The sequence below is a fragment of the Hemitrygon akajei genome, chromosome 16 (assembly GCF_048418815.1).
Source record: "Hemitrygon akajei chromosome 16, sHemAka1.3, whole genome shotgun sequence".
Classification (NCBI taxonomy): Eukaryota; Metazoa; Chordata; class Chondrichthyes; order Myliobatiformes; family Dasyatidae; genus Hemitrygon; species Hemitrygon akajei.
In genome coordinates this window covers 23,134,734-23,158,180 of record NC_133139.1, presented here as the reverse complement: position 1 = coordinate 23,158,180, position 23,447 = coordinate 23,134,734, and the positions used below count along the sequence as shown (strand labels likewise).

The window sequence follows — 23,447 nt, the reverse complement described above, 5'->3', positions numbered from 1 at the left end:
GATGATTAAAGAGAAAGAGGGAGAGCAAAGAGGAAAATGGAAAAAGTACACAAGAACAAATCTTGCTTCATCCATTTTGTTTCTTACCCCTCACCTTCTTCTCTCTATCCTGGCCACCTCGCCTCAACACTGTCAGTTTGGCTGCAGGGTTTCGACCCAATTCCTTTCTTCCCAGAGATGCTGCTAGACCTGCTGAATTCCTTCAGCAAATTGCTTGTCACCCTGGGTTGGTGAAGGAGAGTTACACTGAGATACAACTAGAAGCTCGAGAAGGCCTTTGCAGACTAGGCCGCAGTGATGGTTGGTTTCAAGTGTTTCACTATTGAAGAGGAAGCCACATTATGACCAAGGAATGCAGTAGATAAGGATGGAAGAGGCACAAGTGAATTTGTGCCCTGTCTAGAAGGACCATTTGGCTCTTCTATGGAAGTGAGGAAGGAGATAAAGGAACAAGTGTTGCACCTTCGAAAGGTGCAAAAGAGCACACCAGTGGAAAGGGAGGAGTAGGTGGGGAAGGATGAGCAGACCAAGGAGTCACAAAGACTCCTGAAAGAGGGCAAAGGGGAAAGATGTGACTGAAGGTGGGATCATGTTGGAGCTGGCAGGAATGGTTGATGGTGGATGCAGAAGCTGGTGGATGAAAGGTGAGGAACAAGGAACTCTATTATCGGGCAAGATGGTGTGAAAAGTGTGATGGCAGGAGGATAGTGAGGAGAAAGAAGGGCTGGGATAGTGTCTCCTCTCTCGTGTAGTCCATCAGGACAGGGAACTGTTTACTTCCATTCCATTTTTGTGAGTTATAAAGCGACCGATCATCAGATGGGGAGTCTATGTGGTGCTGTTTCTTCCACTGTTTACACACCAATTCAGTGTGCCTACGGTTCCCAATATTCTCTCTAATCCTCCCTATCCACTGAGGTTTTTAAAAATGTGGCCACAACTGAAGAGTAGGGGCTGCAGTAATCAATTTACATGCAGTAAAACCAACAATGTGATAAAACTGTTTTTAGAGTTGACGACTGAGGGATAAAAAAAGTGACACCATTACTGCGCCAGCTTTAAGACCCTGGTTCAATTCCCACCACTGCCTGTTAGGCGTTTGTACATTCCCCACATGACCACGTGGTGGATTTCCTCCGGGTGTTCTAGTTTCATCCCACAGTCCAAAGGCAAATGGTTAGTGTCAGTGAACTGTGGGCATGCCATCCTGGTGCTGGAAGCACAGTGACACTTGCAGGATGCCCAGCACAATCCTCGCTGGTTTGATGCAAGCGACATCTTTCACTACAACACGCACAAAATGCTGGTGGAACACAGCAAGCCCAGGCAGCGTCTATAGGGAGAAGTACAGATGTCCTCGTGTTGACGTTTTTCACTATATGTTTTGATGTACATGCGATGAAAAAGTAAAGCTCACCTTACCTCATCTGAAGTATTGAGCAAGACACAAGAAGAACTCCTCTACTCTTCAAAGAAGAGTCTTGGGATCCTGAGCATTGAATTCAAGACGGCATATGGGCCAGACCTTAACACCCCATTCAAAAGGCTCTGATGCCAACAACACAGCATTGCCTGAGTACGAGTTACAGCCAGGAGTTTTTTGCATTGATGTCTCCGAATTCATGATTCTGGTTCCAAAATGGGTACATTACTAACTGCGCCCCGGTTGATGCACAGGTACAGAAAAATAGAGCTGTGTTATCTTTACACTCCATGCGACACCAATGCAAAAAGAAATCTTGTATGACACAAACAGACAGGAAGCAAAATAATGCATTTATGGACTCCAATTCAATTACTGGGAAGCTGGTCTGAGTACTTGGTCGATTTGCTGAGCCGTAGTTTCATATTTAATGAGATTCTCTGGCTGAGAGGCATCATTTATATGAATATTGTGAAGACTGTATTGATGGATTGGAAACAAAACCAGATTGCACTTACAATCCATTTCCTTACATAAAAGCAAAAAATGAAAGAACCACAAATAATCAACAGAAATTGCCACGAGGCTGATTTTCTCTACTGTATAATAGAGTGGATTTCATGTTTCCCTCCAATGTTTTCTTTCTCCTGCAATCGGAAGGTGCTGGCAGATGTCAATGGATTTTTGAAAGGTATCTGGTCATCCAGATATGCACATGTGGTACATTTCTCACTTTGATTTCACTAAGTTCCCACCGACACATCCATATTTCATCACGGGACACTGGATTAGAAACAAGGACAATTTTATTGATTTGTCACTTTCCATTCCAACATTCCCATTAAATTGGGATTATGGAAACAGAATTCAGTCATTCAGTGTTGATACCATTTGATTGGACCATTGGATCAAAGGCTAACATCATTTGAAATCTATCTATCTGCCTTGGTTCAATCATCTCTATTACCCATGCAATACCTTTCATCTGTTCACTGAACGAACAGGGTTTAGGGTTACAGAGATGCCAAATCAAAGCTTACAGTTGGCCTGCCATTGGGACAATGTACTATAATTTTGATGGATGGACAGACGGTAGCGGCTATGCTATCATTCGCAGTTTTGAAAATTGTTTTGCTGACTGCTAGCATCAAGGTTACACGGAGAAATTAGTTCCTAGTTTCTGCTCTTTTGATGTGAAGCAGTGCTCTTGACATCATCCATGAAAGAATTTGCTCCCTTGTTTCTGAAGTGGCCTAGTAGATGAAAGGGCTTATCTTTACCAAATGTCAATTCTTCATTAGAAGTCCTGCAAGTCTCCTGTATTGTTTGGACCAGTCAAAGCAACCTACACACACACACACACACACACACACACACACACACACACACACACACACACACACACACACACACACACACACACACACACACACACACACACACACACACACACACACACACACACACACACACACACACACACACACACACACAGTCTGGCAGTATCTATGGTTTGGGCCAAGACTCTTCATCCAATCCAGCCAGCTGCCTGCATGCTTTCCATCTTTCCATGGGTTGAGCTTTCCAGTACAGCAAACAAAAACACGCAATCTCACTGAGGTGTGCTATACACTTCCTCAATGGGAACGATTGCCTTGATACTCATCACAACTCACTAGAGAGGAAGAAATGGAGGGAAATTCAATAGGAACAGTGGATGGGAAATCAAGCAGTTCTGCAAACCACAGAGAAAATCTCTTTATAGAACTTCTCCCGTATTTAGATATAACAAACACTCAAAGAGACTGAACACACACAAAGTGCTGATGTAAGGTCTCAGCCCAAAATGTCAACTGTTTATTCCCATCTCTAGATGCTGCTTGATGTGCTGAGTCCCTACAGCATTTTGTCTGGGTTACCAACATCTGCAGAATCTCTTGTGGTTACTGAGAGGAACTGGCTTGTATATTCATGGACTTTCATACTAGTGCTCATTGTGTGGGTATAGTTTTAAGGTAATTGGTGGAAAGAATAGGGGGCATGTTAAAGTTAAATTCTTTTTCATGGAGAGTAGTGAGTGTGTGGAATACCCTGTCAAGGGTGACCATTAGGCCATAAGACATAGCAACAAATTTAGGCCATTCAGCCCATCGAGTGTGGTCCACCATTCCATCATGGCTGATTTATTAACCCTCTCAGCTCCAGTCTCCTGCCTTCACCAGTAATCTTTGACACCCTTACTAATTAAGAACCTATCAACCTCCGCTTTAAATGTATCCAATGACTTGGCCTCCACAGCTGCCTGTGGCAATGAATTCCACAGATTCACCACCCTCTGGCTAAAGAAATTCCTCTTCGTCTCTGTTCAAAAGGTGGTGGTAGAGGCAAATACATTATGGTATTTAAGGCACATGGATGATAGGAAAATGGAGGGCTATGTAGGAGGGAAAGGGGGTAGATTGATCTTATAGTAGGCTAAAGAGTCAGCTCAACATCGTGGTCTGAAGGGCGTCCACTGTTCTGTAAAAATCTGAAATGTAACTTAACTCAATGCATTCTTGACTCTGAGTGAGAAGATTGTTGGACTAAGCTTCAGGACAGAGGCTGTATTAAGAGAGTGCCGCGTGCCATCTTTCGGAGAAGATGTTAAACTGAGGCCCTGCCTTGTTTCTTTCTGGTGAATGGACGCAGAATATCCCATTGCACTGATTCTGAAGCACCAGCCAGCGTATCCAATAATTATCCTCCAAGCAGCAAGATTAAAATAGATTATTTGGCCATTGTCACAATAGAGTTTGTTAAACCTTGCCATGTACAAATTGGCTGCCAAGTTCTGTACAAGACAACAATGAGTACACGTCTACATTACTTCATTGGCTGAAAGGAGCTTTGAGAACTCAAAGCTTTAGAAATCCAAATCATTCATCCCCTTTACACATCACAATATGATCACCCCGTTTCCAAGAGATTCACAGAACAAAATAATCCTAGCTGGTACAAATAATAAATGCCATGCCGAAAGATAAGACAAGGAGTAGGAGGTTCTTTGAGCTATTTGATTTCCCCTGAAACAATGGTGCTGGCCTGCAGGTATCCTGGTTTAGATAACAGACTCAGTTGCCCTTTACAATCTTCACTTCTTTTTTGGCTTTTATCCCTAGGCTGCGATGCTGTGAGCCTTTTTTTGTTGTTGCAATGGGCTTGGTGTCAACACAAAGTCTCAGTCATCTACACCGCTCAGTCTGGATTTACTATCCACCACCCCGCTCCACAATTATTCGCAGCCCCCCCCTCTCCCATTTCTGTATTGGCCTTCAATCTTGCAATCGTCCAGAATTTGAGCTGCTCCCAATTTAGCTCCTGCCTCTTTCCCAAATTCTTAAAGCGTTTTAACATCCATAGCGAATCACAAGAGGTTCTGCAGTGGCTGGAAACCATGAGGAAGTGCAGGAGGAAATCAGCAGGGCAAGCAGCATGCACAAAGAGGGGTAAACGGCTGACAATTCAGGCTGAGACCCTTCATCGGGCCTGGAAAGGAAGAGGGAAGAAGCCAGAATAAAAAGAGGGGGGAGGGTAGGAAGTACAACCTGGCAAGTGATAATTGAAACCAGGTGAGGGGGAAGGTGGGTGGCTGGGGAAGTGGGGAGGAGTTGAACTAAGAAGCTGGGATGTGACAGGTGGAAGAGGTAATGGACTGAAGAAGAAGTAATCTCACAGGAAAGACAGAAACCACAGAAGAAAGTGAAGGAGAAGGTGTACCGGACGGTTTGTGATGGGTAGGTGAGGAGAAGAGGTGAGGGAGGGTCCAAATTGGGAATGGAAAAAGAGAGAAGGGGAGGGGGAGAAATTCACCATAATTTAGAGAAATCAATGTTCACGCCATCGGATTGGAGGTTACCCAGACGGAAAATGAGGTGTTGCCCCTCCAACATGAATGTGGCCTCATTGTGGCATTAGAGGAGGTCAAGGACCAGCATATCGCAATGGGAATGGGAAGTCGAATTGAAATGGGTGGCCAGGAAACTAAGCCTATTGTGGCAGGCAAGTAAAGGTGTTGTGTCTTCAGGTGTCCGGGTCGCAAGCTCTGGAACTTCCTCTGTCCTCCTTTAAAACTCTCCCTAAAGTCTATTTCAGAATATCTTTTTGGTTGCCTGTTTTTAGTATATCCTTCTATGGCTGTAGGTGAAAAATTATATGATAGATAAACCACTAGGCTGGGAGATAGATGATAGATACAACACTAGACTGGGGGATATTTAGAAAGAAATTTGCTTTGTCCTTTGCATAACATGTCAAAACACTTGACAAAATGACTGCACTTCATTAGCTGTAATGCAGGAAATGCAATATCCATTTATTACATTGCAAGATCCCAAAAACTGCAATCTTTTAAGCCACTGCTACTGGCAGATTTGGTGGGCTATACAGTGTTTCCTGGTACCTAATGGCAGCATGTTACTTTCATGGTAACATAGACAAATGATTTATGGTTATCGGTTCATATTCCTGAGAAAGTAAATCATAAATAAAAACAAAATGCCATCCGTAATGCTGACCGGACACTGCAGAACTGTTGTGTAAATTTGGTTGACTAATGTCTTTCAGGAAGAGGTATCTTCCATCCGCACCTGACCTATGGGGCAATGCTTATTTGTTAACCCAACATCAACAGGAAGGAAAATGCTGGCACCTATTACTAAGGAAGTGGTAGTAGTGTAATTAGAAAACAGTATCATCAGATAGATTCAGCATGGATTTATAAAATGGGAAATAATGTTCGACATATCAATTAAGTGTTTTTTTTTTAAGATGATAATGAGCAGAAGATGGAGCTGATGATCTATTTAGACTAACAGAGAGCATTTAATTACAAATTAAGCAAGAATTTAGTAAAGAGAATTAGACCATGTGGAATTGGGGATAACACATCGGCAAAGATTGAGAAATGGATAGAAAATCAGCCAAAATAAACATTCGTTTTTAAAAAAAAAGTAGGCTTTCACAATAGACAATGCACAGTTTGACAGTGGTGGGTAACAGAGGAATGTTAATAGTAATGGTGCGATCATTCGAGCGAAGTATGATGTCCACCTAAGGGGTTGCCCATTGGTGGGTCGTCAGGTGGAGTAGAGGCCAACCGGGATGTCAAATATCCTGATGCAGCGTGGGCGCGTCTAAGTGGTGGCTGTGGTCGGTGGTTGGGTTTTTTGATTGCTCAGTCTTTCCTTTTGCAGCTGCCACTTGCTCTGAGGCACGGCACAGGCTGCCCTCCTATGCTGCTGCTCTCACGTGAACAGATTCTCTCCAGGTCCATCTATTATGTGCAATGTCTTCCCAGTTTTTATGCTGTCATGTTCAATTTCTCCGGACTGATTTTGATGTTATCCTTGAAGCATTTCCTTTGGCCTACAGGGGCTTGCTGATCTTCCTTCAACTAGGAGTAAGGGATCTGTTTGGGGAGATGCAAGCTCGGCATCTGTGGTGAACTACATATACCTGTCTGGACACGCCCCCCTGCTGACTGCTCCTATGGCTCCTCCCACATACCGTGGCTCCTCCCACAGACCCCGGTATAAAGGCGATTGGAGGCACTGCTCCTCCCTCAGTCTCCAGGATGTTGTGTGATGGTCTCTTGCTGCTGACAGTGCTCTCTTCCAGCTAATAAAAGCCTATCTCTCGCCTCACATCTCCGAGAGTTATTGATGGTGCATCAGCATCCGAACGACATGACCTATCCATTGGAGTTGATGTTGCTTTATTGTAGTGGAGACGCTGTTCTTGTTGGCCTCCTCCAGCATACTGGTGTCAGTGGGCCTGTCCTTTCAGCTGATCCTCAAAATCTTTCCCAAGATTCTTTGGTGGTATTGTTCCAGTGCTTTTAGTTGTCTACTGTAGGAATACTAACCCTAGACAACAGAACACCCTTCTCTTCTTGGACTAGTGCCAAGGGAGGGACACCTGAATGCACCAAAGCCTTTCTGCCCAAAGACCAATGTGAAACATAACACTGTACATCCTCAAATTATCATCGACTGGATAATGATTGAATGCCTCTAAGTCAGAATCCCACCTAATCATAACAGGCTACGCGAAGCAGGACCCTAGGGTGGCACAGTGACAAAGCCACTGCCTCACTCTTCCAGCATCCCAGGTTCGACTTGGACCTGTTGGGCTTGAAATTCTGCCCTGTGTTCGTTTAGGAAGAGAGACAACCAACACCGGAATATTACAAAACTTGGGTTTATTGCAGAATTCGTAATCGACGGAGTCGCTGGAGAAGGCGCGTTCCGACTTCCCCTTACAATCTGCTCTTATTTATATCCCTTTCCCCCCCAGCACAACCCCCCGCTACATATTAGGTAATATCGGGCACTTGTGTCCATCTTATTGGCCCGCAGCCATATGCTCACGAGTTACCTGTTTCTTTTGTTTACTGAATCGCGTGACACTAGTAGTTTCGGTGTAGCGGGGTCCCCAGTTTCGCTCCCCCCTCCCTCGCATTCCGGCCTCCTACTATTACGTGAGCCACTCCTGACCTGTAATGGCGGTCTCGAATTAACCCTAACATTAACCCTAACAGACCTCAGGTGCTGTTTGTTTACACATTCTCCTTGTGCCCACAAGCTCTGGCTTCCTCCCACATCTCAAAGACATCAGAACCACAATCAGGTTTAATATCACCAGCAGATGTTATTGTCTTTGTGGCAGCAGCACATTGCAATACACGACAATACTGCAGGAAACAAACCTGTAAATTACAGTAAATATAACTATTCCATTTAGCTAGTGCAAAAATAGAGGGAAGAAAAAGTAGTGAGGTGGTGTTCAGGGGTTCAGTGTCCATTCAGAAATTGGATGGCAGAGAGGAAGCAGCTGTTTCTGAATGGCTGAGTGTGTGCCTTTAAGCGTCAGTACCTTCTTGATGGTAGCAAGAGAACAAGGGATGAACTGAGTGCTGGGTGTCCTTGATGATGGATGTCGCCTTTTTTGAGGCTTTGCTCCTTGAAGATATCCTGGAGGCTGGTGCCCATGATGGAGCAAAGTTTACAACCCTTGCAGCTTATTTCCATCCTGTACAGTAGCAGTAGCCCCCCCCCCCCCCCCCCCCACCCACCACACCAGACGGTGATGCAGCCAGGTAGAATACTCTCCACGGTACAATTGTAGAAACTTGCGAGTGTCTTTGGTGACATATCAAATCTCCTCAAACTAAGATGAAATATAGCCACTATTGAGCCTTCTTTGTAGCTGTATTGATATGTTGGGTCTAGGTTAGATCCTCAGAGGTACTGATGCCCAGGAACTTGAAATTGTTAGCAATGGGTTAGGTAGGAAGAGCTAATCGGAATGTGCAGATAATGAAGTGGAATACACTCAGTAGCCACTTTATTCTGTCCATTCTGTACAAAAAGGCCATTGAATGTACATTCGAGGTCTGCTGCTGTAGCCCACCCACTTCAAGGTTCGACGTGTTGTGCGTTCAGAGATGCTCTTCTGTACGATACTGTTGTAATGCATGGTTATTTGAGTTTATGTCACCTTGAAGCAGTCTGGTCATTCTCCTCTGACCTCTCTCATTAACAAGGTGTTCTCGACTACAGAACTGCCATTCACTGGATGCTTTTTGTTTATTGCATCACCCTCTGTAAACTCTAGAGGCTGTTATGCATGAAAATCCCAAAGAGATCAGCCATTTCTGAGATACTCAAACCACCCCATCTGGCACCAACAATCATTCCACAGTCAAAGTCACTTAGATCACATTTCTTCCCTATTCTGATGTTTGCTCTGAACAACGATTGAACCTCTTGACCATGTCTGCATGCTTTTATGCATTGAGTTGCTGCCACATGATTGGCTGTTTAGATATTTGCATTAACAAGCAGGTGTACAGATTATTCAATAAAGTAGTCACTGAGTGTAGATTTTGCCCACTTTGTTTTCAAGGGGGTCAGAGAGCAATAAAAATTATAACATTAGGAAATTAGCATTCTAGAATAAGTCATCTACCAATATTGCCAGGTAGTAAATTTAAAATGTGAGTCCATTAACAAGATATATCTATGGACAAATCCCACCAAGATTTTCACTGTCAGCAAGTTTGCTTATTCATATATAATTCATCATTTTTAATTGGGAGGCCATTTACCAAGCTGTGTGAATACTAATAGGCGAATGGGTAATGGCTGGCAGTCTAATGCTTAGTGCTGAGACATTGATGGAAAAAAAATCTCAACAGCACTTAACATCTATTGCCTTGTATAGTCAATGTCTGTGGTGACTGCTGGGCTGTATAAATAAACAGTGATACATATTACTTCACTAATCCTGTAAAAGTTCTTCAGTGAGAAGCGAGAGACTGACACATGGGCAGCTCCTAGCTGAAAAATCACATCGAGATCACAAAGAACTGAGCATGCAAATGGCAGATTAAATATAAAACAAAATGACATGCACTGGGTCTCGATGCTCTGAATACAGACACCTCCCACTCCCAATAGACTTTAATGAGTACAAATGTGAAAGGAATTTGAAATGCCCTGAAAATATTATGAACAGAAATTTTATTGAAATATTCAAACTATTAGGCGAAGCCCCATTGACGGGGCTGACAGTAACGGAGAGAAGATATTTCCACGGGCTCACGGCTCATTGCTGCAGCCGGCTGTGGAGGTGAGGTCACTGGGTATATTTAAAGTGGATGTCACTAGATTCTTGACTGGTAAGGATGTCATGGGGAGATGGCAGCAGAATGAGGTTGAGAGGGAAAATAAATCAGACGATCGATTGGCAGAGCAGACTTGATGGCTAAATGGTCAAATTCTTACGGTCAATGTCTTATGGTGTTGTGGTCTTTTTTAACAGGAGCTGCTGAACAGCAGTTGGATGGGAGGGTGGTGGAAATTGAATACCAAAAACAGTAACAGATGATTTTGGTATTTCCTATCCAGAATTTCATTATCACCAGGTGCGGGCAAGATGTCGTTCGTTTAAAGCTGTGTGTGTGTCCTCTCCTCAGCCTCCTGTACCTCCTCTCTGATAGCAGTAATAAGAAGAGAACTTGTCCTGTGTGATGAGGGTCCTTGATGATGTCTATTGTGTACAGTTCTGGTCGCCCCACTATAGGAAGGATGTTGAGGCTTTGGAGAGGGTGCAGAAGAGGTTCACCAGGATGCTGCCTGGTTTAGAGGGCGTGTGCTATCATGAGAGGCTGGATAAATGTGGATTGTTTTCTCTGGAGTGCTGGGGGCTGAAGGGAGATCTGATAGAGGTTTACAAGATTATGAGAGGCATAGATCGAGTAGACAAAGAATATCTGTTTCCCAGGACTGGAATGTTTAATACCAGAGGGCTTGAAGGTGAGAGACAGTAGGTTCAAAGGGAATGTGAGGGGCAAGTTTTTTTTTACCTAGAGAGTGGTGGATGTCTGGAATGCGCTGCCTGGTATGGAGGTAGAGGCAAATACATTAGAGGCTTTTAAGAGATGTGAGGAAAATGGAGGGATTATGGACATGGCGTAGGTAGGAGGGATTAGTGTTTGGGTGTTTTTGATTTCTTAGCTGGTTCAGCACAACACTGTGGGCCGAATGGCCTGTTCATGAGCTGTACTGTTCTATATTCTATGACGGATGCCGCCTTTTTGAGGCATCGCCATTGGAAGATGTTCTCGATGCTTGGGAGGCTAGTGCGCATGATGGAGCTCGTTGGGTTTGCAACCTGCTGCAGCTTTTACCAGTCACATGCAGTGGCTCTTTTACGTAGTCTCTCAGACCACTATTTGTGGGAACTTGCTGTGTACAAGGTGGTTTCTGTATCTCTTACATTTTAACCTGACTATATTTCAAGAGAGCATGATTGAAACTGCATTATGGAAGTGCACACAAATTAGACTGTGTAAATGAATACCACCGTGGCCTCTGGCCGAGATGTCTCCTTCACAAATTGGTACAGAAACCTGCTCAGAACGAATTGCAGTGCAATCTCTTCAAACAACAAGGAATCAGGTTTTGAAAATAATGGAAAAATTAAAAAAAATACTAAAGATCTGGGACAGGACTTTGTTTCTTTAAGTTAAAAAAAAAAATCCTTATTCCTTCTTCAAAAACAAACAGAAAGCTTGCCAGCGTTCCAGGAGGAAACATCCGGAATAAGAATCAATGTTGTTTTTTTGCACCGTAATCCAAACAGGAACTCAGATTTCGGATTCAGAAATCCATTAAACACAAACCCTTCCAGGCATTATTTACAAAAAAATATTCCTTCCTGTTTTATTTAAACATTTAAATCTTGCAAGATATTGTCAATGCCAAGAAGTACCAAATGGATATCATTTAGAATAGGAAAGATAATCAGCCTCATAAACACAAGAGATTCTGTAGGTGCAATGTTTACAAAATGCTGGAGGAACTCAGCAGGTCAGGCAGCATCTATGGAAAGGAAACAGGAATCGACATTTTTGGCCGAGACTCTTCATCAGGACTGGAAAGGAAGGGGGAAGAAGCCAGAATAAAAAAGCGAGGGGAGGGGAGGAAGTACAAGCTAGAGGGTGATAGGTGAAGCCATGTGAGGGGGAAGGTAAGTGAGCAGGGGAGGGGGGATGAAGTGAGAAGCTGGGAGGTGATGTGTGGAAAAGTTAAAGGGCTGAAGAAGAAGGAATCTGATAGGGGAGGAGAGTGGACCATGGGAGAAAGGGTGGGAGGAGGGGCATAAGAGTGAGGTGATAGGCAGGTGAGGAGAGGTAAGAGGAGAGCCAAAATGGGGAATGGAAGATGGAAGAAGAGAGAAGGTGGTGGGGGGGGGGGGGGGGAGAGAAACTAATGGACGTTAGAGAAAGTTAGATGCTACCTGACCTGCTGAGTTCCTCCAGCATTTCGTACGTGTTACTTAAGATAATCAACCTCTTCCATTTTGTGGTGCTAGATCCAAACTGAAAAAAAATGTCCTCATCCTCCCACTGCTCCTTATTTTATCTCTTTGGTCTCAGTCTGGCACGTGATCCTGCAAGTGTTCAAATTGTCGGAGGCATTGATAAGGTCTGGTTGGTCAGCGAGATGGCAATACATTCTACCGAGAAAGGTCAGAGGAGATGTTTTGTTTATGACGAGCCCCGTGACTGTGACAACAGCAAAAATGCCTAATCCCATATGTGGACAGGAGTAAGATCCATGATAGGTTTAAAATGGAAAGGTTAACATATGAGCATGTACATGTTTATAGTGTTGTCACACACACACACACACACACACACACACACACACACACACACACACACACACACACACACACACACACACACACACACACACACACACACACACACACACACACACACACACACACCCCCCCCCCCCCCCCCCCCCCCCCCTACCTGGTGTGCCTAGGACTTTTAAACACAAGAAAATCTGCAGATGCTGGAAATCCAAGGTAGCACACAGAAAACCCTGCAGGAACTCAGCAGATCAGGCAGCATCAATGGAAATCAATAAACACTTAATGTTTCAGGCTGAGACCCTTCATCAGGACTGTCCAGGAGTCCTGATGAAGGCTCTCAGCCCAAAATGTCACCTGTTTATCAATTTCCACAGATGCTGCCTGACCTGCTGAGTTCCTCCAGCATTTTGTGTGTGCAGCCCAAGAGCTTTGCACTGTACTCTAGTCATTTTATGTACTGCATTGTACTGGTGCCACAGTAAAAACTGCATGACATATGTGAGTGACGATAAACCTGGTTCTGATCTGGGTCTCCATGTGGACTGAAAGTGGGAGGGGGACAGCGAGGGGGGGATTATGTTAGGGAAAGGGGGGAAGAGAGAGAGGGAAGGGAGCGTGAAGCACCAGAGAGACCTTCTGTAATGATCAATTAACCAATTTATTTATTTAACAATACAGTGTGGAGTAGGCCCTTCTGGCTCTTGAAGCCAGGCTGCTCCAGCAATCCCCTGCAAACCCAATTAACCCTAACCTAATCACGGGACAATTTACAATGCCCAATTAACCTACAAACCGGCATGTCTTTGGACTGTGGGGGTAAACTGGGGCACCTGGGGAAAACCCATGCATTCTACGGGGAGAATGTACACACATGCCTTACAGAACGACGTCCGGATTGAACAAACAATCTGAGCAGTAACAGCATTGTGCTAATCACTGTATCGCCATGGCACCCACTCAAACTTCTTTTGACCCCATATTGATGAGCTGGAACAAATTTAATGGGTAAATATCATCCTTTTGTGCCATGATATATTTGGAGAGGCTGCAGATGAAATTTCCAAGAATTATTTGAGGGCTGGAGAGTTATAGTTATGAGGAGTGATTGTTCAAACTGAAGAAGTTTAATTTGGAACAATGGAAACTGAGTGAATATTTAACTGAAGTGTATTAAATGATAAGAAGAGTAACAGAGGTAAACAGAAGGGATGTATTTACCTTAGTAGACAGATCAGTTACCAGGGGACATAAAAGTGTAGGACAGATATTCATTCAGTGAGTGGTGGGAATCTGTAATTTATAGCCTAATGAGTTGTGGAGGCAGAGGTGTTGGTCACATTTAAAGGGTAATGACTTCCAAATGATCTGGCCAGGCACTAGAAGAGTCAATCAGGACTGCAGGAACTGGAAAGTGGAACCAATGTTATAGCTGGCTTCAACATAATTGAAGGGCACAAAGGCTTAGCAGTTGGTGTAACACCTTACAACACTCTACAGCACCAGCGATCGGGGTTCAATTCCTGTTGCTCTTGTAAGGAGTCTGCACGTTCTGCCCCTGAGTGTGTAGGTTTCCTCTGGGTGCTCTGGTTTCCTCCCATATTCCAAAGACATACAGGCTCGTGAATTCTGGGCAGGTTTGGTTGGCATCGGAAACATGGTGATACTTGCAGGCAGCCTCCAGCACATCCTCTGACTGTGTGGGTTGTTGACACAAATTACACATTTCACTGTATGTTTCAATGTACATTTTACAAATGATACTAAATCCTTATAATCGGTTCAGTGGACTATTTCTGTTAGTTGACTTACTTACGATTTCAATGTTAAATATTGTCCAGTATTGTTTCCTAAATTATGAACTTAAGACAACAAACCTTAGTGAAATATTTGAAAGCAGAAAGCATCACACCAAAATAAATTCAAATGTCACCCAAATATAACGACTTCTCTGTAGTGAATCATTAGATCATGATCTGAAGTCTCAGAAACTGCTGTTCTTAGTAATATCTGGATGTATTATTTAGGATATTTTACAGCAGGAATTCCAGCAGGCTGTGTAGTCATGAATAGGTTCCCCAAGTTTTCATAAGTATCTTAATTAGTAAACATTAGCAAATGAGAACATCTTTGTGTGTTTACAGTATCAACGTCAATAGAAAACTTTCTCGTCACATTTCCATTATTTTCATTGTGGAAACTGCAAGCTATTAAATTGGGAAGCAGCCAAATAAGTAAAATTGGGTCAGTTGTTTGTCGTAACTCCCACCTCATCTGACTCTCCTTTTCAACAAAGTCTCAGAAACAAATAATTATACCAAAAATGTAGTGGGATAGGAATGCAGTTGATATAAAGCGTAATCTTCCTTCAGTCTGAGGAATGAAAGGGATTGAAAGGTTGAAGTGAAGGAAGAAATATATGGTGCTGATTTATTTCTCAAGCTTCCACCATAGATTTTTCTGCTGTCTTCACCCAGCTCCTTCTCCCGGTGGTCTAAGCATCTTGTTTCCTTTTGATGCCTTGCAAGTTATAAGCCTACATCACTTTATGCTCAGGGTACCATTCCCAAATTAAAATGCACAACTACGGTGCTCTCTAACTACTCTCCACCACTATCAGATCCCTTCTTCGTCACCCTTTTGCCTTTTCTGCCATCACCTCCCAACTTCCACTGCATCCCCTCGCCCCCACTCACCAATCTTCCCCCCACATGGGTTCACCCATCACCTGCCAGATTGTACTCCTTTCCCCTCCCCACTTTCTTATTCTGGGCTCCTCCCTCTTCCTTTCAAGTTCTGGTGAAGGTTCTTGGATTGAAACATCAACTCTTTATTCCTCTCCACAGATGCCGCCCGACTTGCTGAGTTTCTCCAGCTTTTTGTGTTTGTTGCCAACGCTAGAAATCCAGAGTAAAAACCAAAAAAATGCTGCAAACACTCAGCATGTCGAGGAACAAACGTGGAAATAGGAACCAAGATAATTGAAAATTAATACTGTCCCTTTTTCCACAGATGCTGCCTGATCTCCTGAGCATTTCCAAAATTTTCTGTTTATAAACTGTTCTTGAATCACCCCTGGCTGAATGAAAGCATTGTACACCAAACAGGCACTACCACTCTTGCTAATCCTCTCACCCACAACACCTTAGCTCTGTAGAGACATAATGGGAGCATCAGGTTGTGATCAGCTTTTGGGAACACTACCAGATAGTTCGGATTGGCAAAAACATCTCCTCCACAATCTCCATCAGCACAGGTGCATCACAAGGCTGTGTGCTTAGCCCCTGCTCTACTCACTTTACACTTATGACTGTAGCTAAGTACAGCTCCAGCACCATATACAAGTTTGCTGGTGACACCGCCGTTGTGGGCTGTATCAGTGGGGGTGATGAATCGGCATACAGGAGGGAGACTGAAAAGTTGGCTGAGTGGTGTATAGTAACAATCGCCTCTCACACAAAGTCAATACGACCAAGGAACTGATTGTAGATTTCAGGAGAGGGAAACCAGAGGTCCATGAGCCAGTAATAATTGGAGGATCAGAGGTGGAGAGGGTCAGTAACTTTAAATTCTTGGGTGTTATTATCTCAGAGGACCTGTCCTGGACCCATCATATAAATATTATTGTAAGAAAGCACGACAGCGCCTCTACATTTCTCAGGAGACTGTGGAGATTCAGCATGTCATCAAAAACCTTGGCAACATTTTATAAACGTATTGTGGAAAGGGTGCTGACTGGCTGCATTACGGCCTGGGTATGGGAACACTAATGCCTTTGAGTGAAAAATCACACAAAAGGTAGTGGATTCGGCCAGTACATCAGGGGTAAAACCCTCCCAACCACTGAACACATTAACATAAAATGTTGCTATAAAAAAGCAGCATTCATCATCAAAGATCCTCAGCACTCAGGCCGTGATCTTTTCTCACTGCTGCCATCAGGCAGAAGGTACAAGTGCCTCAGGACTCATACCACCAGGCTCAGGAACAGCTACTACCCCTCAATCCTCAGGCTCTTGAACAAAAGGGAATATCTACACTCATTCTACTTCTGGTGCTCCCACAAACGATGGTCTCATTTTATGGAATCTATAACCTGTTATTTCATACTCATTATTTATTGTTATTTAATTATACTTACATTTGCACAGTTTGTTGTCCATTGATCCTGTTTACAGTTACTATTCAATAGATTTACAAAGTATTCCTGCAGAAAAAGTATCTTGAGGTTGTATGTGGAGACATGTAGTACTCTGGTAATAAATTTTACTTTGAACTTTGGTATTGGCACGGAAGATCTTAAATTAACTGTGTCAAAGCGTCTGGTGTGACGACTGTTTTTGTCAAATGCAAAGTTAATAATTAAATTCTCACTTCTTCTAGCAAGATTAAAATGAATCTGGTATGCAGATATAAAGGCATTTCTTATGAAGGCACATAGGGCAAAATCTCACTAACAACAGTGAAATAAGTGAGCTGTTATTCAGTGTTTGATGTCTGTTCTCTATTTTCCACTATCTACTGCTATAACCTGCACTTCTGCCCTGCACTCACTGATCTCAGGGTCAACTATCTAGCAACATCATAATTTAAAAATTCTCATCCTCCAGTTCAGATCTCCTCATGACCTTGTCCTTCCTATCTCTGTATCGTCCTCCAGTCCTACTCCTCTCCAGAGATTTCTGCTCTCAGTTCATACAGTATATCTGTAAATCTCTGGAATCCTGCCAGAAAACTTCTCGCTTTTCCTCCCAGACTCTTCCTAGAAACCATTTTTGGACCAAACTCCTGTAAAAACAACTGCTGATGAGACATTGTGTCAGGTTTTGTTTAGATGAATCATAATGTTTTTCACAGGACAGGAACAGCCTCTTTCAGCCCTTCTCATCCATGCTGAATGTGAAACCTATCTGCACTAATCCCATTTGCCCACATTAGGCCCTGGATGCCTTCCCATTGGCATCTATCCAAATGCATTTTAAACATTGCAATTGTATCTGCCTCCAGCACATCCTACACAGCTTGTTCCAGATATTCACCACCCTGTGTGTGCAAAGCCTACTCCTCAGATCTACCCTCTCATCTTAACACTGTGCCATTTAGTTCTAGATTCTCTTACCCTAGGATAAAAGGATTCTGATTGTTTATCCTATCGATGTCCTCAGGAATTCTATAAACATCAAATGGGCCACACTTCATCTTCCTATGTTCGAGTTTGAAAAATCCCAGCCTATCCAATCTCCCCTTACAACTACAGCCCTCCATTCCGAGCCATATCTTGCACTCTCTCTATTCCACCACATCCTTCCTGTAATGTGGCAACCACAATTCCACATTATGCTCAAAGTGCTATCTAAACAATGTTTTGGGCAGATGCAACACGACACCCCAACTCTTATACACAGTGATTTGGTCTATGAGGGCATGCATACCAAATCTAAGCTATACTGCGTGGGTAGCCTACAGCCCAATGGTATGAATTTTCCAATCTTACGCTGTGTTGTGTTTCCCACTCACATCAGTCCACCCGGGGTACGTCTGCCTTTGTTCAACATTTCTACGGCTCCTCCCTTGTTACCTGAGCATCATCTTCCCCCTTCTACCTCCATCTGTCCATCATTCACATACCCACCTAGCTATGTTTCTTTTCCCTTGACTCGCCTTTCCTCTCCCCTCTCACACCTCGGTCCATCAGCACATCACTCCTCATGTATCTGGTTCCACCTATTGTCCTCTGTCTCACCACCCCTCTCTCTTTTATCTACTGACCATCATCCTTCTACACTCAGTCTGGATGCAGGGTCTCGGCCCCCAAAACATCAGCCATCCCTTCGCCTCCACAGATGCTGCTTGCCCTGTTTAGTTTAGATTTGCCCCTGATTTTAGCATCTGCAGCCTCTTGTGTATCCAAAAATACCAAATGCCTTTTCCATTACCTCATTTGCCCGTGCCACCACTTTCAGGGTGTTCGCCATTTGCTCCCCAAAGTAGCTCAACATTCCTGCGGTCCCTGACATTTACTCTATACGTCCTTCCAGAAATTAGCTTACCACAGTGCATTAGTCATTCTTTTCTGGATTAAATTCCACCAGCAGCCACTCCACCCAATTTTCCAGGGGATCTATGTCCCACTCTATCTACTTCACCATTCACAACTCCATATCTGCAAACAGACTAATCAGATCACCGACATTCTCAGTCAAGTTATTTACATATATTACAATAACAAGGATCTACTGATCCTTTGTACACATTTCCAGTCGGAGGGCCTCAGAGTCAAAGTCATAGAATTGTTCAGGATACAAATGGGCCCTTCAGCCCTTCACATCAATGCCAGTCCTTTAGCCCATCTACAGCAATCCATTTGCCTGTTTTAGGAAAGTATTTGTCCTTGTTTTGCCTGAAGTGTCTGTCTGGATCAGCAGTTCCCAATCTGTTTTTTTATCATGGACACCCTACAATTAACCAAAGGGTCTGCGGACCCCAGACTGGAAGCTGCTGGTCTAGATGTTTCTTAAACATTATAGTTGTATCTGATTCCGCTATCTTCTCCAGCACCATGTTCCAGATATAAACTTTCCCTCATATCTTCTTTAAAACTCATCTTAAATCTATGCTTCTTGTCTTTAATACTCATTTCATGGGAAAAAAAGATTCTAACCATCTACTCTATCTATCAATCTTATAATTTTATATGCCTCCATCAGGTCACCCCTCAGCTTCTTTCACTCCAGGGAAACCACAATCTACCCAGTCTTTCCCCAAAAATATAGTTCTCCAGTCCACGCAACATCCTGGTACATCTCCTCCACCCTCCTTTCAGAGCAATCATACACTTCGTATTGTGTGGTGACTCAAAATACACACAATTCTTCAGTGGCAAGTTGCAACATAATGTTCCAGCTTTTATATTCTATTCCCAGACCTCTGATCGTAGCACACCACATCCTATCTACCGTGCTGCTGGAAAGTTTGTGAACCCTGTCGAATTTTCTCTATTTCTGCATAAATATGGCCTAAAATGTGATCAGGTCATCACACGAGTCCTAAAACTAGATAAAGAGAACCCAATTAAATAAGCACAAAATATTATACTTGTTCATTTATTTATTGAGAGAAATGATCCAATATTACATGTATTTCTTGGAAAAAGTATGCAAACCTTTGCTTTCAATGACTGGTATGACCCCAATGTACAGCAATAACTTCAACCAAAAGTTCCTGGTAACTGTTGATCATCCTGCACATCAGATTGGAGGAATTTTAGCTCATTTCTCTTTACAAAGCTGCTTGAACTCTGGGATATTGGTGGGCTTCCTTGCATGAACTGCTTACTTCAGGTCCTTCTGCAACATTCTATAGGATTAAGGTCAGAATCCTGACTCAGCCATTCCAAAACACAATTTACCCTTGCCTTTTGGATCATTGTCTGTTGTATTATCCAACTTCTATTAAGCTTCAAGTGACGGGCTGCTACCCTGACATTCTCCCGTAAAATGTCTTGATACAAGTTTGAACTCATTGTTCCCTCAATGATTGCAAGCTGTCCAGGCCCAGAGGCAGCAAAGCAGCCCCAAACCACGATACTCCTTCGAAGAAGCTTCATAGTTGGGACGAGGTTTTGGCGTTGGTGTGCAGTGCCTTTTTTCCTTCAAACAGAGCAATTAGCATTTCTGCCAAAAAGTTCAACTTTTGTCTCATCTGTCCACAGAATGTTGTCCCAGAAACATTGTAGAACATCCAGGTGGTCTTTTGCAAACTTGAGATGTGCAGTAATGGTTTTTTTTGGGAGAGCTGTGGTTTCTTCCTTGATGTCCTTCTATGACCACCATTCTTGTTCAGAGTTTTTCTTATAGAGGACACATGAACAGAGACTTTAGCAAGTTCTAGAGATTTCTGCAGATCTTTTGCTGTTACCCTTGGGTTCTTTTTCACCTCCTCCAGCATTGCACGTTGTGCTCTTGGTGTGATCTTTGCAGGACGCCCATTCCTAGGGACAGCAGCAACAGTACTGAGTTTTCTTCATTTGTAAACGATTTCACCTAGTGGACTGATGAACACTCGGGTCTTCAGAAATGCTTTTGTAGCTTTTTCCAGCTTCATTCATCTCTACAATTGTTCTTTTAAGGTCATCCGAAAGCTGGTTTGGTCGAGACATGGTGCACTTAAACAAATCTTTCTTGAGAAGAGCAGGCTCTGTCAGTAACCTAACTTTGTGTGTCTTTTTTACAGGGCAGGGCTCCTCTACAACTCACACCTCCACTCTCATCTTACTGATTGGAACAGCTGATCCCAAATAGCTTTTATAGAAGGCAGACCTTCACATACTTTTTCCAACAAATACATGTAATATTTGATCATTTTTCTTAATAAATGAATAAGCATAAGGTTTTTGTGTTATTTATTTAATTGAGTTCTCTTTATCTTGTTTTAGGATTTACATGAAGATCTGAGCACATTTTAGGTCATATTTATGAGAAAATTCTACAGGGTTCACAAACTTTCCAACACCAGTGTATCAGTGTTACTGCTTTCAGAGAACTATAGACTTGAAAGCAAAGTATCTTTGTTCATAACACAAAATAACACAAAAACCTTATGCCTGTTCATTGCTTATCACCCCACCTTTTACTATACGTGTCCTACTCCTGCCTGACTTCCCCAAAAGCATCACCTTACACTTGTCAGCAGGTGGAACATAACCCCAATGCTCTGCCTAACCTTGCATCTGATGGAGGTCTTGCTGTAGCCTTGGTTGATCTTCCTCATCATCCACAACTCCGCCATTGTTTTGTGTCTCCTGCAAACACACATTATTCTGCAAACACTTTAATCTGACGTTCACATCCAAGATATCTCACAACTTCTTTAAAGGCTGCCATATAAATGCAGGTTGTTAATGCATAGGCTAAAAGATAATAGGATGATAGACTTCACTCTGTTTTGAACAGTGCCATGAATTTTACCATCCGTGTGTACACCTTCCCCAAGTTCCAGCAGGGCTCGACTGAGACTAGTTATGTTAACTCTGTTGTCCAGCTTGCCGTACATCCCGTTTCTGCTTGCTGTCTCTCCCAAGATGAATGATTTGAAGTGGGCAGTGTAAACCGGTTGGCTAGCCTTTTAATATAATGGAGCAAATTACCTCATCCCTACTTATAATGAATCCGACTACTTAATACAGACTGAAACAGAAGCATCCTTAGCAAATCCTTACTTGGTCAAATAACCAGTTTACAATTACTACCAAGTTAAATTTTGGAATCGACATTATGAGCAAGGAGAGGCGAGAGATGGGAGTGTCGGTCACAGTTAAAAGCGCAAAGATTGAACTACACAGATTTAAAGTTCGGGGCCAGATACGAAGGGGGCATTGAGGAATACATTTTCTTTTCAAAATCCGCAGAGTGGTTCTGTTATTGGACTCACCGTCAGTCACAGCAGCGGTAACGGGAAAAAGAGCGGTGTTGGGCTGAGAGAAACGAGGGCACGATTCGCCCGCTTTGAGGAGCACCCTGTGATTGGTGGGAGTTCCCCGGAGGGAGAACCATGCATCCATTTAGTCATTTAAACAGCACATCCAGGCATCTGAATTTGAGCCATTTGAAGAAGCCAGTGAAATCCAGATATTCTCGAGAAGTAGAGGGAGGACGATGCCGGGAATAAATTAATTGGAAGCCAGAGACAAAATATGCGCGTCCAACAAACGCAAGCTTTCCAAAGTTAACTTGCTTTCTTGAGAACGCAAGACCTGTTTAGTAAGGCAGTACTCGGACAAGTTTTATGACACAGTTTCAGCTTGACCCATAAAACGCAGGCGCACGTTACAGGCAATTATGTCCGTTTATATCGCCAGCTTTATCACCAGAACGCATTTACATTACAACGAGGCCTCTTTTGGGGAGGAGAAGAGTCAGGGATTTGTACAGAGAACGTTTACAATTATCTACGCCCTAATTCTCCCGTCCACTAAAATAACTCTCACACACATAGTGCAACTTTAAGAACCAACTCAACATTCCTCCTGCAGTCGATAGATTTAATCCGAAATCTATTTACCTGCACAGATCCGAAATTAAAAACAACGAAAGTGCAGAGGAACGGCCGTTTTCGATCAAAATTGCAGTCAATTACCGACAACCTCTACTAGGTAAATCTTCCGTTCCCACGGAGCTGACACTCCGTGGCTTTTTAAATCGTTCGTTTTTACGCAAATTAGTGCAAATTTCGTCGGAGCCGTGACACGCCACTTACTGACAACTCCGTCTCGTTAATGCAACTTGTTAAAGGTTGTCGATCCCCGCGGGAGAACAAAGGCTCCAACCCCGCGGTCCGGTGCGTCCGATCGACCCCTCTCTCAGCCCATTTAGCAGCGCTGCGCTCGGCTCCTCAGAGACTCGCGATCTCGTGGTTCGGCTGCAATCAAATTAGCTTGCAATTTGAGAGACAGAGGAGCCCAGCACGGTTATATGATGCACCCGGGACGCTGAATCATTGTGTTCTCTCTCTTCGAAGAACCATTAGAATTTCTTTCAGGGAATGGGTCACAGCTGCAGCAAATATTCATATTTATACAGCATCTTGAACGTGATAAAATATCCCAAAGAATGAACGAAAAGATGAAACCAATCTCGCTTTTCCCATTTCTGCTTAATACAGTTCCTGACCTACCCTCTTGAAGGCTGTTGGCACATTTAATAGAATATACTGCCGTTGCCAATCCCTTGGTCTCACCACCCATTAAGTGAGGAAATTTTCCCTCATTTCTGCCCTAAATGGCCATCCCCGTTTTCTGATATGATGACCGGTGCATCGG

General features: G+C 43.3%; 1 long non-coding RNA gene across 3 annotated transcripts in view; it reads right to left on the bottom strand.

Annotated features, from left to right (window-relative positions):
• LOC140739821 (uncharacterized) overlaps nucleotides 1–23,122 on the bottom strand; it is a 42,002-nt gene extending 18,880 nt beyond the window's left edge. For 2 of the 3 annotated variants that reach the window (XR_012101756.1, XR_012101758.1), the window contains exon 1: nucleotides 16,773–16,877. This is a non-coding gene — a long non-coding RNA (uncharacterized lncRNA). Of the gene's footprint in view, nucleotides 1–16,772; nucleotides 16,878–22,885 lie in introns of those variants that run through there. The other variant, XR_012101757.1, reaches the window with a different exon arrangement.
• Between the last annotated feature and the right edge of the window lie 325 nt (nucleotides 23,123–23,447).